The following is a 12,451-nucleotide window of genomic DNA, read 5'->3' as shown; positions in this document are numbered from 1 at the left end:
ATTGCATGGAGCATATTTTAAGCAACAGGCACGTACCCTCCATTTTAATGAATCAACTAGCCACATGTCTCATTCTTCAATAGTCATTATTTTATTCATAGATATCTGAGCAGAGAAGTTGGCTGATACCACCAGATACCACCACCCAAGGGTAAGCCCCCCTGATCTGCCAAATCACAGCCCATTTTACTTGAGATGCGGTCCTCTTTTCCTAGGAATAATTAGGGGGGTAGAGCTAAAGAACACAGGTGAGAAAAATGTCCTTGCACCAGAAGAGGTCTTCTCCTAACAGCCTCCAAGACAGGCAGCTGGAGAGGTGGTGGGGAGTCGGCCTCAGGTTCACCAGGACTTCTGTCTTGGAGGAAAAAAGAAAGTGTGACAATGTAGAAAGTGTGACTTGCAGCCTGGGAGCAGGGCTCCACTGTAGCCTGGAGATTGCCTCTCGTTCTGGACCTATCTACAAATGTGTCGGTGTGTGTTGGTGCCACGGTAGGGAGTGACTGAGATGCAACAGGTGCACTGGCATCAGGATGTTCCACAGGCAGCAGGGCTGAGGGATCTGTCCACACTGAGACATTTGCCCACAGGAGGAAGTGGTGTGGCACCTCCCAGCTGGGCAGGAAGGTTCCGGATTCCCCAAATCCTCCCTGGAACTGAGCTGTCGGTGAAACTCCCTGAAGAAGCAGGTATTATCAGGCAGGAGAAGCACACCAAGTGGACATGCTTAGGGGCTGTCCTCTCTCTGGACCACTCCTGCCTTCTCCCATGGGACTGTGCTCCAGACACAGGTGTGTGCAAGAGCAGCTGTCTCTGACTGCTCCCAGCCGGCCAGCTACAGAGATCAACTCTCAGCCGCCCATCAGGAGACAGAGCAGCTCCCAGGAGTTGGGAGAGCTAGTCCCCTAGCACATGTCAGTGGGGCATGAGTCTGTATTTTTTCTATTTTACTTTCTTTGGTACTGTTCTCATCTCCTGTCATCTTGAGGCTCATTCTACTCCCTCATTTGTCCAGATGAGAGCCCAGTTCCCACATTTCTTGCCCTAGACCATGTCTCCTGAAGTGTTCTGGTTGCTCTTTGGTATCTAGAATCACTCCCAAGGAGCAGGGGTGTGCGGAGGTAAGGAGGCAGGTTAGGGGTCCAAGCAGGCTGACCTTGAACTGGGTAGTACCAGATCAGACCCCTGACAAGTAGTTGTTCCAATCATCTGTGCCCCGTGGCCTGACCTTTGTGTATTGGACTGTCTCTCCTAGGTTTGAGCCCCCAGAAGAAGTGCAAACAGTTCCCTATTGAACTAGGAAGAGCCGCACTGAGCAGAGACCTGGCAGAGGCTACCAACGCCCCAGGTTTCCTGCTGCTGGGTGCCCTGTCTCCCCCTTAGCCTCACGTCTGTTATTCTGCTGCACAAAAGGTGGCACCTTTGGCCTGAGTACAACAGAGAGATGGGAGTAAACCAAGCTATCACAGACAAGGTCAGGACGGTGAAAGTTAACTCATTTAAGGTCCAAGTTTTGGGAGAGAGATTGGAATCTAGGCCCACTTTTGGAACGGAGAGAATATTTCTATTCAATCTCCTGAGGTTTTCCTGCATCAGGACCCTCCTGATGACGATGAGAATAGCATAAGAGGATAATTGCCAGGCAATTATTAAGTGTTTTCCGAAAGTGATGCTGCTTTGCAAAATGTTTTAAAATAAATTGAATGTGCTCTTCCATTTAGAGATGAGGAGAAGCGTATCATTTGGCTTCATTTAATAATGACTTAGATGATGGTAAGAAGAGCAAGTAAATTCAAATCAGATTATTGATTTTCAAGACCATAACATAGAACTCCATCCAGAGGAAAAAAAATGACACATATTTGTCTCTCTGAAGAAATTTTTATTCTTAGAAAGTTGCATGAAAAACACACATCAGCCACTGCTCGTGATGAATGAAGAAGTCGACTTTGTTATTCATGAAGTCCTCCTGGAGTCAGGACCTTCACAATGAATTACCAGGCAGCCATTTTTCTCCAGTGACGCTGGAGGGTGACGTAATGTGCTTTTATGCACAGCTCCTGTTCCTGCCCGTTAATGCTGCACCACCTCGTGACGGATGTTTTCCAGGCAACTTATAAAACTTGCTAATAATAACTCAATATCCATTATGTGACCTGCGGCAATGATGACATTAGATTCAAAAGTGAACCTCAGTCTACAGATATTTTTGTGATTCACCCATTTTGAGACTGATTCCATTCCTCACGTCAAATTAAGGGTGTTTTACAAGTGATGAGAAGGGATAGCTACCATCTTTTGAGCAGCATGAAGGCAATTGCTTCCTGGCTGCACCTACACCACAGTTTTGTCCAGGTATGCTATTATTAAAATGTATTATATACATGTATGTTACGTGCAAAGTCCTACATAATACTATAAATACTCCCAGGATTCTCATAACTACCTCCTCCTTTACCTTTGCAGGCTCTCCATCATCCAGACGTAATGGAAGACCCGGAACCCGTCACAGATCCAGCTGACCAGCACCATGTCAGACACTTCCCAGGCCCCACTTTCTGTCTGCCCTCCTTCCATGTTTCAGGTTCCAGCTGCTCTGCAGGAAGCAGCTCTGTATGGCTTCAGCTGGCCTCAGGCAGGAGCAGCCAAGCAGTGCTTTGTCTCTGTGTGCCCTCTGCCTGGGGTTCTCAGTCGGCTGAGGCAGGTTGCACAGATTTAGTCCTCTCAGTGCCAGGAGGATGGAGCATTGCTTCCTGGGAGGTAAACTTCCATCTGGTAGGACACAGGGTGGCCGGCTGGAGGCCCACTGTGTCACCTTGGCTCTTCCTCTTTTCAGTCTTGTGTCCTGGATTGCACTCCCTGTCAGAAGGGACCCGCTGGCTCTGCTCAGGCTCTGCCTTCTGGGTCTTCCAAACGAAAACAAGTGCACACCACTGGTGGATATTCCATCTCCCTGCTTTCATCTCCTCGTGAGGGTGCTTGGAAGAATAAGCACAGATCGTGTAGGGGACAGCATTTGTGGAGGGCAGCGTCGCTGCATTATCCTGTTCCCCATCAGGGCTCAACTTCAGGTTCCATACTTTGTTGGGTTTCCTACCACCTATTATGTGCCATGCCCTACAGCAAAGCACCGCTATCTGCTAGCCTTGACTCCTTGCAGTTCTTCGGTATTTTTTTCTTCATTGTCGTACTTGGCTGGTCCTTCTTGCAACTAAGTCAATATGCACTTTGTGCATCTCACTAACTCTCACTGGTGTGCCCTTATTCATTTTGTGCACACTTGGGACATGTCTCTGTCAGTTGAAGCATATCATCTCTGAGAAGTCTTCTTAATTACCAGTGCTCCATTCCAATACCCAAGTGACGAGATCTCACTTTATTTTCAAACCATTTATGGGCTGAAGTGGGATTTGGTATATGAGCAAGTGACCAAAGTAATTCAAAAGGTATACCTTTATAATTATATTGAAACTGAAATGTTTGCTATAGGATAGAATTTGGTATTTGTCACATTTGATGCATGTGTCACTTGGGTTTTTTTGGTTGCCATCTTAAGCATAGGTAGAATTTATTGGAAAGTTATTGAGACTCAGAATCAACAAGAAGCTAGATATCTGACTTGGAAAATGGGTGGGAAGCAAGGGAGTGTTCTAGGCAATGGAAACTGTACCATTCATTTGCTCAATCAATAAACATTTAGTGAGCATTTACTACATGCCAGGAATTTTTACTAGTTTCCTATTGGTGGTCATTTGGATTTCAATCTGTTGCTGCTATAAACAATACAATAACAAAATAAGAAATTTAAAAATTCATTTTCTAAATTGTATTTCTTTAATGAAATCTTCTTGACTAAGCTTACTGCAATTAAGCTCTTCATTTGAGAGGTATATATTTTCAGTACAGGTTTTTTGAACAGTATATAATCCTGCACTGTACAATGCCCACCTTCTTCCTTTGAATGATGTATTGACTTTTGAAAATGAGTCATTAAAGCAAGATATTTATGATTCGTGGAAATGTCTCAAGGTTCACTTTATCATAAGTAGTTAAAATGTATTCTCAGATGCTTAGAGAAGCTTTTTGGTAAATATCTGCCTATTTCACAGTTAAAATAGCTAAAAGGTTTTTCTAAAAGTGGCAGTTTGAGGGTACAAATAAGATCTTTTCCTGCTTTCCTAATCAATGTGATTTATTTGGGAAATAATAAAACTGTTAGGTACCAAGTGCCTTGTGAGAAAGGCTTGGGCACAATTGATTGTGTAGATGGCTACTTTGGGTCATTTTCCCTGACAACATAAAGACCTCTGAAGCCATCAGGGAGACATCTGTGTGTGCCAAGGTGGAGAGGAGAGTCCACATAAGATCACTGGGTGCAGCCAGCAGGCACACTGCCCGCCCAGCATCCTCTGTGGTCCCACATACAAGGGGTGAGAGGCGAGGCGTGGACCCCATGTGGCACCTCCGGGGCAGTCCTGGGTGTGACTGTGAGGCCTGTGGGGGGCGGTGTGTGCTTTTCTAAGGCCTGTGGTTCATGCTGCTTAGCGAAGTCTTGGCGTGTTTATTTTATTTGACTTCTCACTTTGCTGTTTTGCACTTTCAGATCAGCTTGTGGTTTGGCCGGGAAGCCTTTCTTCAGCATTCTCCTTGACATGTAGTTTGGCATGCTGTTGTAAGTGGTATGAGGGACACAAGGCCCCTTTCTTTATGAAGCAGTCTACGTGATCTCCGGGTCTTTGATGAAAAGCCATTAAGTTTCTAAAAGTTTAATTTCTAAAATTCCTTAATTTCAAAAATTCCTAAAAAATTTAATTTCTAAAAATCACAGTTCATTGTAACTTTCCTTCTTTTAGTAGTAAATTTGAAAACTAAAGAGCAACCTTTAATTTATTTGTCCTAGCTCTAATAAATTTTACAAATTCAGTATCATTGGTTGGGCCCAGGCTTTTGCTCAAACAAATATCCTGCTTGAATTCATTAATATCAGCCTCTCCTGGTGTCTACATAAAGTCAAATAACTCTATTTCACTTTAAGGGCAACTCTGAATTCAAACAAGAAGTTCAAACATAAAAAGCACCTTGTGAGAAAGAGCTTTCTCAAAGAAAGAAAAGGTGTGATTTCCAAGAAGAAGGAAAAATATCACTTTTTTTTCTGGTTATTACCTGGCACACCATGAAAAAGAAAAAAAAATGGGAATAATTGTTCCATTATCAGCATGCCGCAAAAAAAGTTGAGGAGAAAGGAGACGAGACAGCTTGAAATAAAGCCGTGACATACCTTAAGATACAAAGATAGACATGGAAAGTCCAGGCAAATACCTGGGGGTAGGAAACAATCCATATGATTTTCTTTTGAATTTTTTTCCTACTACCCTGAGAAATTAAAGCTTTTTGAGAAGCAAATATGACCTTCTAGGCTAATAGGCTAGTAGAATCAGAAGGCACCTTCAGAACGACATCACGCCTTCCTGTCTTGAACTGTGGTGAAATTTCAGAGACAGGAAACCTGTTGCTCTAAGCCAAAATTTAAGAACACAGCATTACAGAAATCCATCCCATGTGGGACGAGTCTCACTTCTTTTTATCTCAGGCCATGAAAGTCTGATTATAGCCTTGTGTAATCAACACTTTTTAAAACCCAGCACAGTTGGTGTATGCTTACAAGTTATATTTAAAACAACAGAATAGAAACGTGTGATCTGGGAGAAATTACTCTCTCTGAGCCTCAGGTTTTTTTGTTGTTGTTTGTTTGCAAATGGGTGTAATCATTCTTACCACAGAGTTTCAGGGCAAGATTTGGTGAGATCAAACACGTAAGGTGTCAAGTACAGCTTTGTCACATAGTGAAATCTTAGTAGCAATTCTTGTTAAATACGTCAATGACAAATACTCAAAGTTTACTAAGAAGCCTATGTGAACATGTGTATAATCACAAGTTATGTATCATAGTGGTTGTTAAGCTGGCAATTTCTCTAAATTGTTGAAAGAAAGGAAGGAAGGAAGGAAGGAAGGAAGGAAGAAAACACATGCTCCAGTTACAAGATATATTTACAAAATCAATAGTTTTCTTGTATATCAACATACCCAATTAGAAAATGCAAGGGAAATCATCCCATTCACCCTGGTGATAAAAAAAATCAATTATTCAGGAATAATGTTATTCTGCCTATCTATAGGGTTATTGCATGGATTAAATTATGTTAATATACTCATAGTATTTTTTTAAAAGAGAGAGAGAGAATTTTTTAATATTTTTTTTTTTAGTTTAGCAGACACAACATCTTTGTTGGTATGTGGTGCTGAGGATCGAACCCGGGTGCACGCATGCCAAGTGAGCGTGCTACCGCTGGAGCCACACCCCCAGCCCCATGCTCATAGTATTTTTAAAAATTCCTGACACATAATAGCAGCTCATACATATTAGCTATTATTATTAATAAGAAAAAATATGTAGGATTTATGTGAGGAGAACTCTAAAACTGTACTGAAATACGGCACAATACACAGATGACTTGAACAAATTGAAAGAAACACTAATTATCACAGGGCGATTCAATGTTGTAAAATCAGTTTCCCCCAAATTAATCTATATATTCCACCAAAATGCCAACAAGATTTTGGCATTTTGAATGGCATTTTGGCATTTGGCATTTTGACCTCTAGAATGTATTCTAAAGTACATTAGAGCAATAAAAATTGTATATATATGTTAGATTTTTAAAAATAACACTGAAATGTCATCATGTAGGAACATGTCATACTGAACCCCACTATTATGTATAATTATAGTGCATCAATAAAAAATAAGTTAAAAATTTAAAAATACTGAAGGAAGAGTTTAATCCATCAACTATTATAAACATGCAATAATTATATTATAAACATGCAATGTATTATAAACATGCAATAATTAAATTGATGTATTATTTGCATCTTTCTTATTTGAATAAATATTTGAACAGTTAAACAGGATAGAAAGCTTGATGACAGATACAAACATGTGAAAGGATTTAGTATGTGAGGAAGGGATTGGTGCAAACAATGTGGGAGGAGCAATTTTTCAATAAATGGGTTTAAGCCAGTGGCTATTTAATTTAAAAAATCTACACCTATCTTTTACATTATATAAAACATATTTTGATGGATTAAAATGTTGATAAGAGTTTAAAATCACATAGAAAAAAACTTTCATTTGATCCACATGTATTTGTTGAGGTGTTACTAAGTTGGAGATATCTCATTCTCAGTGTGAGATGACAGCCCCCAACAGAACTGTCTTGAAGCCTGGGTTCTCTTGGGAGAAGAGGGCCAATGAGGTGAAGTGAGTGCAAAATGTCCAGTCACTGGGAGGCCACTGTGGCCAGGACGGTCAGTGCTACAGTTTGATCTTGAGTGTCTCCCCAGGTCCATGTGCTAAAGGCTGGTGGTCCCCACTTTTGCTGGGAAGAGGGAGAAGCTTTAGGAGGTGGACCCAGCGTCGTCTGTGGGCCACACGGCCATGCTTCCAAAGGGAACCGTGGACCCAGCGTCGTCTGTGGGCCACACGGCCATGCCTTCCAAAGGGAACCGTGTGGCCCTGGGCTCTTCCTTTTCTCCTGTGTCCCATCTGTGAGGTGCGAGGTTTTGTGAACACTTCTGCCCTGATGTGCTGCCTCTCCACAGGCCCAAAGCAATGGGGTCAATTGATCAGGAACTGAAGTCTCCAAAACTGCAAGCCCGTGATCTCAGGTAGTTGTTACAGTAACACGAGGCTGACTAACAAAATCAGGGGTGTTTTTCTGAAGAGAGGTGAGTGAGCTCAGTCTAGGATGTTGACACACTGCCCAGGGCAGGAGCCAAATTCCCTCAGGTAGTTAAACAGAGGTGTCAGGAGAGCCCGCACGTCAAATAGGGTGTGGTCCAGCATCCCAGAGATGAGCAGGAAGGAAATCACTCCTAACCACAAGAGAGACAAAGGAGGTGCTCTTACGAGAGCCCAGGCAGGGCCTTGGTGAGAAGTGGAACCACAGAGAAGATGCAGGTTCCGGTGAAGAGCCCTCCTGCAGCAGAGGAGAGGGACGCCCTCCCTCCTCACTAACCCCTCACAAGTGCCTCTCCTTGGCTGAAGCCAGCCAACCTCTGGTGGGCGAGGGAGCCTCAGGAAGAACACTTGCAGGTTTCATGCAACACAGAGAGGATGGGGGGGGGTCTGAAGAACAGAGAGCCAACACCTTCCCGGCAGCTAGGAGCAATGCCAAGGCCAGCAGGTGGGGAATCAAAGGAAACACCTGGGCACCTGGTAGCAAAGTTAGCAAGCCAGTGCAGGTGGCAGTCTCTGAGTAACAGGAAGAGGCTCCTGAGACGGGATCAGAGGTGCAAGAGGGGCCAGATGCTGTGGAGAGCTGTGGCTGATTTGTCAGCTCTGTATTTCTTTGTTTGTTTTTACTTATTTCATGTGGTACTGTGGATGGAAGTCAGGGCTGCTATACCACTGCTTCCCCAGCCTTATTTTTTTGGGGGGAGGGTACTGGGGATTCAACTCAAGAGAACTTAACCACTGAGCTACATCTCTGGCCCTTTTTATTTTTTTGAGACAGGGTCTCGATAAGTTGCTGGGGCTGGCCTTCAATTTAAGAGCCTCCTGCCCCAGGGTCTAGAGTAGCTGGGATTGCCCTAGGCGTGTGCCACCACCCCCAGTTTCTGATTTTTATTTAAGTGAGCATTCTGATTTCTCTATGGACAGTGAATTAGAAAGAGGTCCAGAAGACAAACATTGGAGATGAGTTAGTAGGCCAGTGATGAGTGACAGGTGCTGCTCTCTAAGGAGGAAGCCCGGGAGGCAGAGACTAGGGGGTGTAGATGTGCTAGTCAGAGTTTGCAGAGAAATTGGATGGGAGAAGTGAAGGAAAAAAATAATCAAGAAAATTTAAAACACACAGTCTGATTCCTGTCAGGATGTAGAGGGACATGAAAACGCTTCCTTCCCGTAGTAACAGGACAAACAAAATACTTTTCTGTGTAATTGCTCTGCACAGGCAGTACGCCTTAGTGAACTGAACTTAGGGGAAGATCTTCAGAGGTGGCCTGAGAGCTGCACCAGCTTTCCTGTCTGGAGGCAGCGACCCAGTTGGCACAGGGCAGGAGAAACGAGCCTGTCTAGATGAGGAACTTGAAGAGGAGACACTGGCTAAGCCTCAGATGACAGGGGCTGGAAGGATCAATTGGAATCTGTAAGAGTTCCCAAGCTCAAATACATACAACTTGGCTAATAATTTCCCACCATACTCCCCCATTTTCAAACTCACCTAGGGGTGCTGAATGAATAGGCAGCAGTGGAGGAAGGGTTGGTGGGCAGGAGTAAAGTAACTGCATAGTCCCAGGCAGCCCTCAAAGTTTTGGGGGCCTGGGGTCCTGCTGCAGTTAAGCCAAAGTTCAGTAAAAAATATCTAAACTGTAGTCCAACTCTCTTCAATATCAAACTGTGAGAGGATGAAGAAAGTGCTTGCTACAGGGGAGCTTAGGGGCAGGCTAGTCACACGAACTCAGTCCAACTGAAGTGGTGGCCTGATGCCAACTCAACAACTGCACAAGGACCCCAGTGGTCAGCCTCCACCATCACCACTGGACAAAGTTAAGGAATTGCACTGGCCAGAAAACAACACACACTACAAAGTTATGTGCAGACTCCACTGACCTTTTAAGCACCCTGTGATGTATGTGATAGAAAGATAATGATACATGTGAAGAAGAAGAAAAATGAGACCCACAACCAAGGAAAACCATCAATAGAAACAGATCCACAGACAACTGGCTATTGGAATTAGCAAACAGGAATTTTAAAAATTCATTATAAACATGATAAGAGTTTTGCAAAAAACATATACAGGTAGAGAGGGGTATTTCAAGAGAGAAGTGAATCTTTAGGAAAAAAACAAATGGAAATTTTAGAACTAAAAATATATACATACATATCTATCATTCATATATATATATATATATATATATATATATACACAAACACACACACATATATGTGTCTGTATACACAGATACATACATACATATATATAAATTTAAAAATTCACAGAATAGGTTTAACAGCAGATTGGACACTAAAGGAAGATATAGGGAACTTGAAGAGAGTTCACTGGAAATTATCCAGGCTGAAATGGGAAAAAAAAAAAAACAAGACTGAAAATAAATAAATAAATACAGCACCAGTAACTTCTGACACCAAGCAATCCAGTATCTGTGTAATAGGTGTGGCACAAAGAAGGAGACAACGAGTGGGGCAGAGAACATCATGAAGAAAGTGGCCATAGATTCCCAATTTTTCTTTTTCTTTCTTTCTTTTTTTTTTTTCTTTTTCTTTTTTTGGCACTGGGCATTGAACTCAGGGGCACTCGACCACTGAGCCACATCCCCAGCCCTATCCTGTATTTTATTTAGAGACAGGGTCTCACTGAGTTGCTTAGCCCCTTGCTTTTGCTGAGGCTGGCTTTGAACTTCAATCCTCCTGCTCAGCCTCCCAAGCTGTTGGGAAGATTCCCAATTTTTTTTTCCCCTGGTGCTGGGGATTGAATCCAGGGCCTTGTGCATGTGAAGCAAGCATTTTATCAACTGAGCTATATCTCCATCCCTAAGGTTGCCAATTTTAATGAGAAATGTTAACTGTAGATTCAAAAAAGTCAACAAGCTCAGCAGGAAAAATACAAATAAAGTTACCTTTATGTGCATTATCAATTCCTAAAAGCCAAAAAGAGAGAAAATGCTTAAAAGCAGCCAGAGGAGAAAGAAAAAACACAACAGGACAATGATTAAAAAGTGATAGTTCTCATTAGAAATAACGCAGGGCTGGGGATGTGGCTCAGCGGTAGCGCGCTCGCCTGGCATGCGTGCGGCCTGGGGTTCGATTCTCAGCACCACATACAAACAAAGATGTTGTGTCCGCCGATAACTAAAAAATAAATATTAAAAAAAAAAAGAAATAACGCAAGCCAGGGCTCAAGTCGGCAGCACATATTCTAAATTTGGAACCATACAGAGCAGATTAGTGTGACCCCTGCACAAGGATGACACACAAATTCATGAAGCATTCCATATTAAAAAGAAATAAGAAAAATAAAGCAAGAAGACTGTGAGATGACATTTTTAAAGTACAAAAAGGGAAAAAAACTAGCCACCTGTCACCCTCTATCCAAAAGTAAAATAAGACATTTCTAGTTCAGCAGTAGCTGAAGGAAAATCATACCATATGGAAACCCAGATCTACAGGGAGGGATGAGGAATATGAAAAAGTACAAAGAAATTAGTGAATATAATATTTTTTTCTCTTAATTTCTTTCATGTGCTGTGTAAGGCGACAATAGTAACAACATAATATCATGGGTGTTAGGAGACATATTAAGTCAGCAATAGCACAGGGCTCCTGGGGATTGGTCCTGGACAGCCGGGACGGTGGCAGTGCCATTCCCCAGAAGGCAGCTATGCTTGCCACTAGACCTATGTACTCAAGCCACTACCATTTACTAAAAGAGAACTAGGAAGGAATCACTTGGAGGGAGGGAAATAACAAACAAACAAACACAACTCTTGGGTGGTCTGTAGGCACTGAGGACTGCCTACCCAGCATCCCTTTCAGCTGGCCTGATGCACTCTGATTTCATTCATGAATTTACCAGTTTCTCATATACCACAAGTGACTCAGGAAGGCTGACCGCATCTTCTCAAGAGTTGGGCCTGAAGGTAATTGGATCTCTCCTTTCTATGGAATAATTCAGGAATCCTGGCCTAAGTCAATCAACATCAGGCATCCCCTTGGCAAGAGGAAAATTCAGAAACGAGAATAATGTTTATGAGAACATAAGAATGAGTTATGAGAATAATGTTTTTCTTCTTTGAAAGGAACCCTCCAAAAACCAATGTGCCTCTTCCTCTGAACACTGTGGTGTGAAGAAGCCCACTGGTGCTCTGGCAATCCTGTGGAATCCAGCTGGAGGTCAAAGCAAACCTCACAGAGGGGTGCCAGTAAGAGCCTGGAGCTTACTAAACTGCTGCTGATCCACAAGCTACTTCAGGACTTCTTCATTTACCTATGTCAACGGTTACCTGAGTTTAAACTGGATTTTTTAATTTCTTTTTTTTTTTTTTTTGAAAGAGAGAGAGAAAGAATTTTAATATTTATTTATTTTTTTTTAGTTTTCGGCAGACATGACATCTTTATTTGTATGTGGTGCTGAGGATCGAACCTGGGCCGCACGCATGCTAAGCGAGAGCGCTACCACTTGAGCCACATCCCCAGTCCCTTAAACTGGATTTTATATGACGTTGTTGTGGTTTGGGTCTGGAATGTTCCCTGAAGGCTGGTGTGTTGAAAGCTTGGTCCCAGTGCAGCAATACTCAGAGGTGGGGCTTTGGGTAGTGACTGGATCACGAGGGCTCTGACATCATCAGTGGATTAATCCATTTGATAGAT

At 42.7% G+C, this 12,451-nt stretch overlaps 1 non-coding gene across 1 annotated transcript; it reads left to right on the top strand.

The window, feature by feature from the left end:
* Positions 1–10,976: 10,976 nt before the first annotated feature.
* On the top strand, positions 10,977–11,083 carry LOC113192027 (U6 spliceosomal RNA). The gene has a single exon (XR_003301966.1). It is a non-coding gene; the product is annotated as a U6 spliceosomal RNA (small nuclear RNA).
* Positions 11,084–12,451: the final 1,368 nt, after the last annotated feature.

Source organism: Urocitellus parryii, chromosome 13, assembly GCF_045843805.1.
Source record: "Urocitellus parryii isolate mUroPar1 chromosome 13, mUroPar1.hap1, whole genome shotgun sequence".
Lineage (NCBI taxonomy): Eukaryota > Metazoa > Chordata > Mammalia > Rodentia > Sciuridae > Urocitellus > Urocitellus parryii.
Note: the sequence above shows the minus strand (reverse complement) of the source record. Positions and strands in the feature narration are given on the sequence as shown.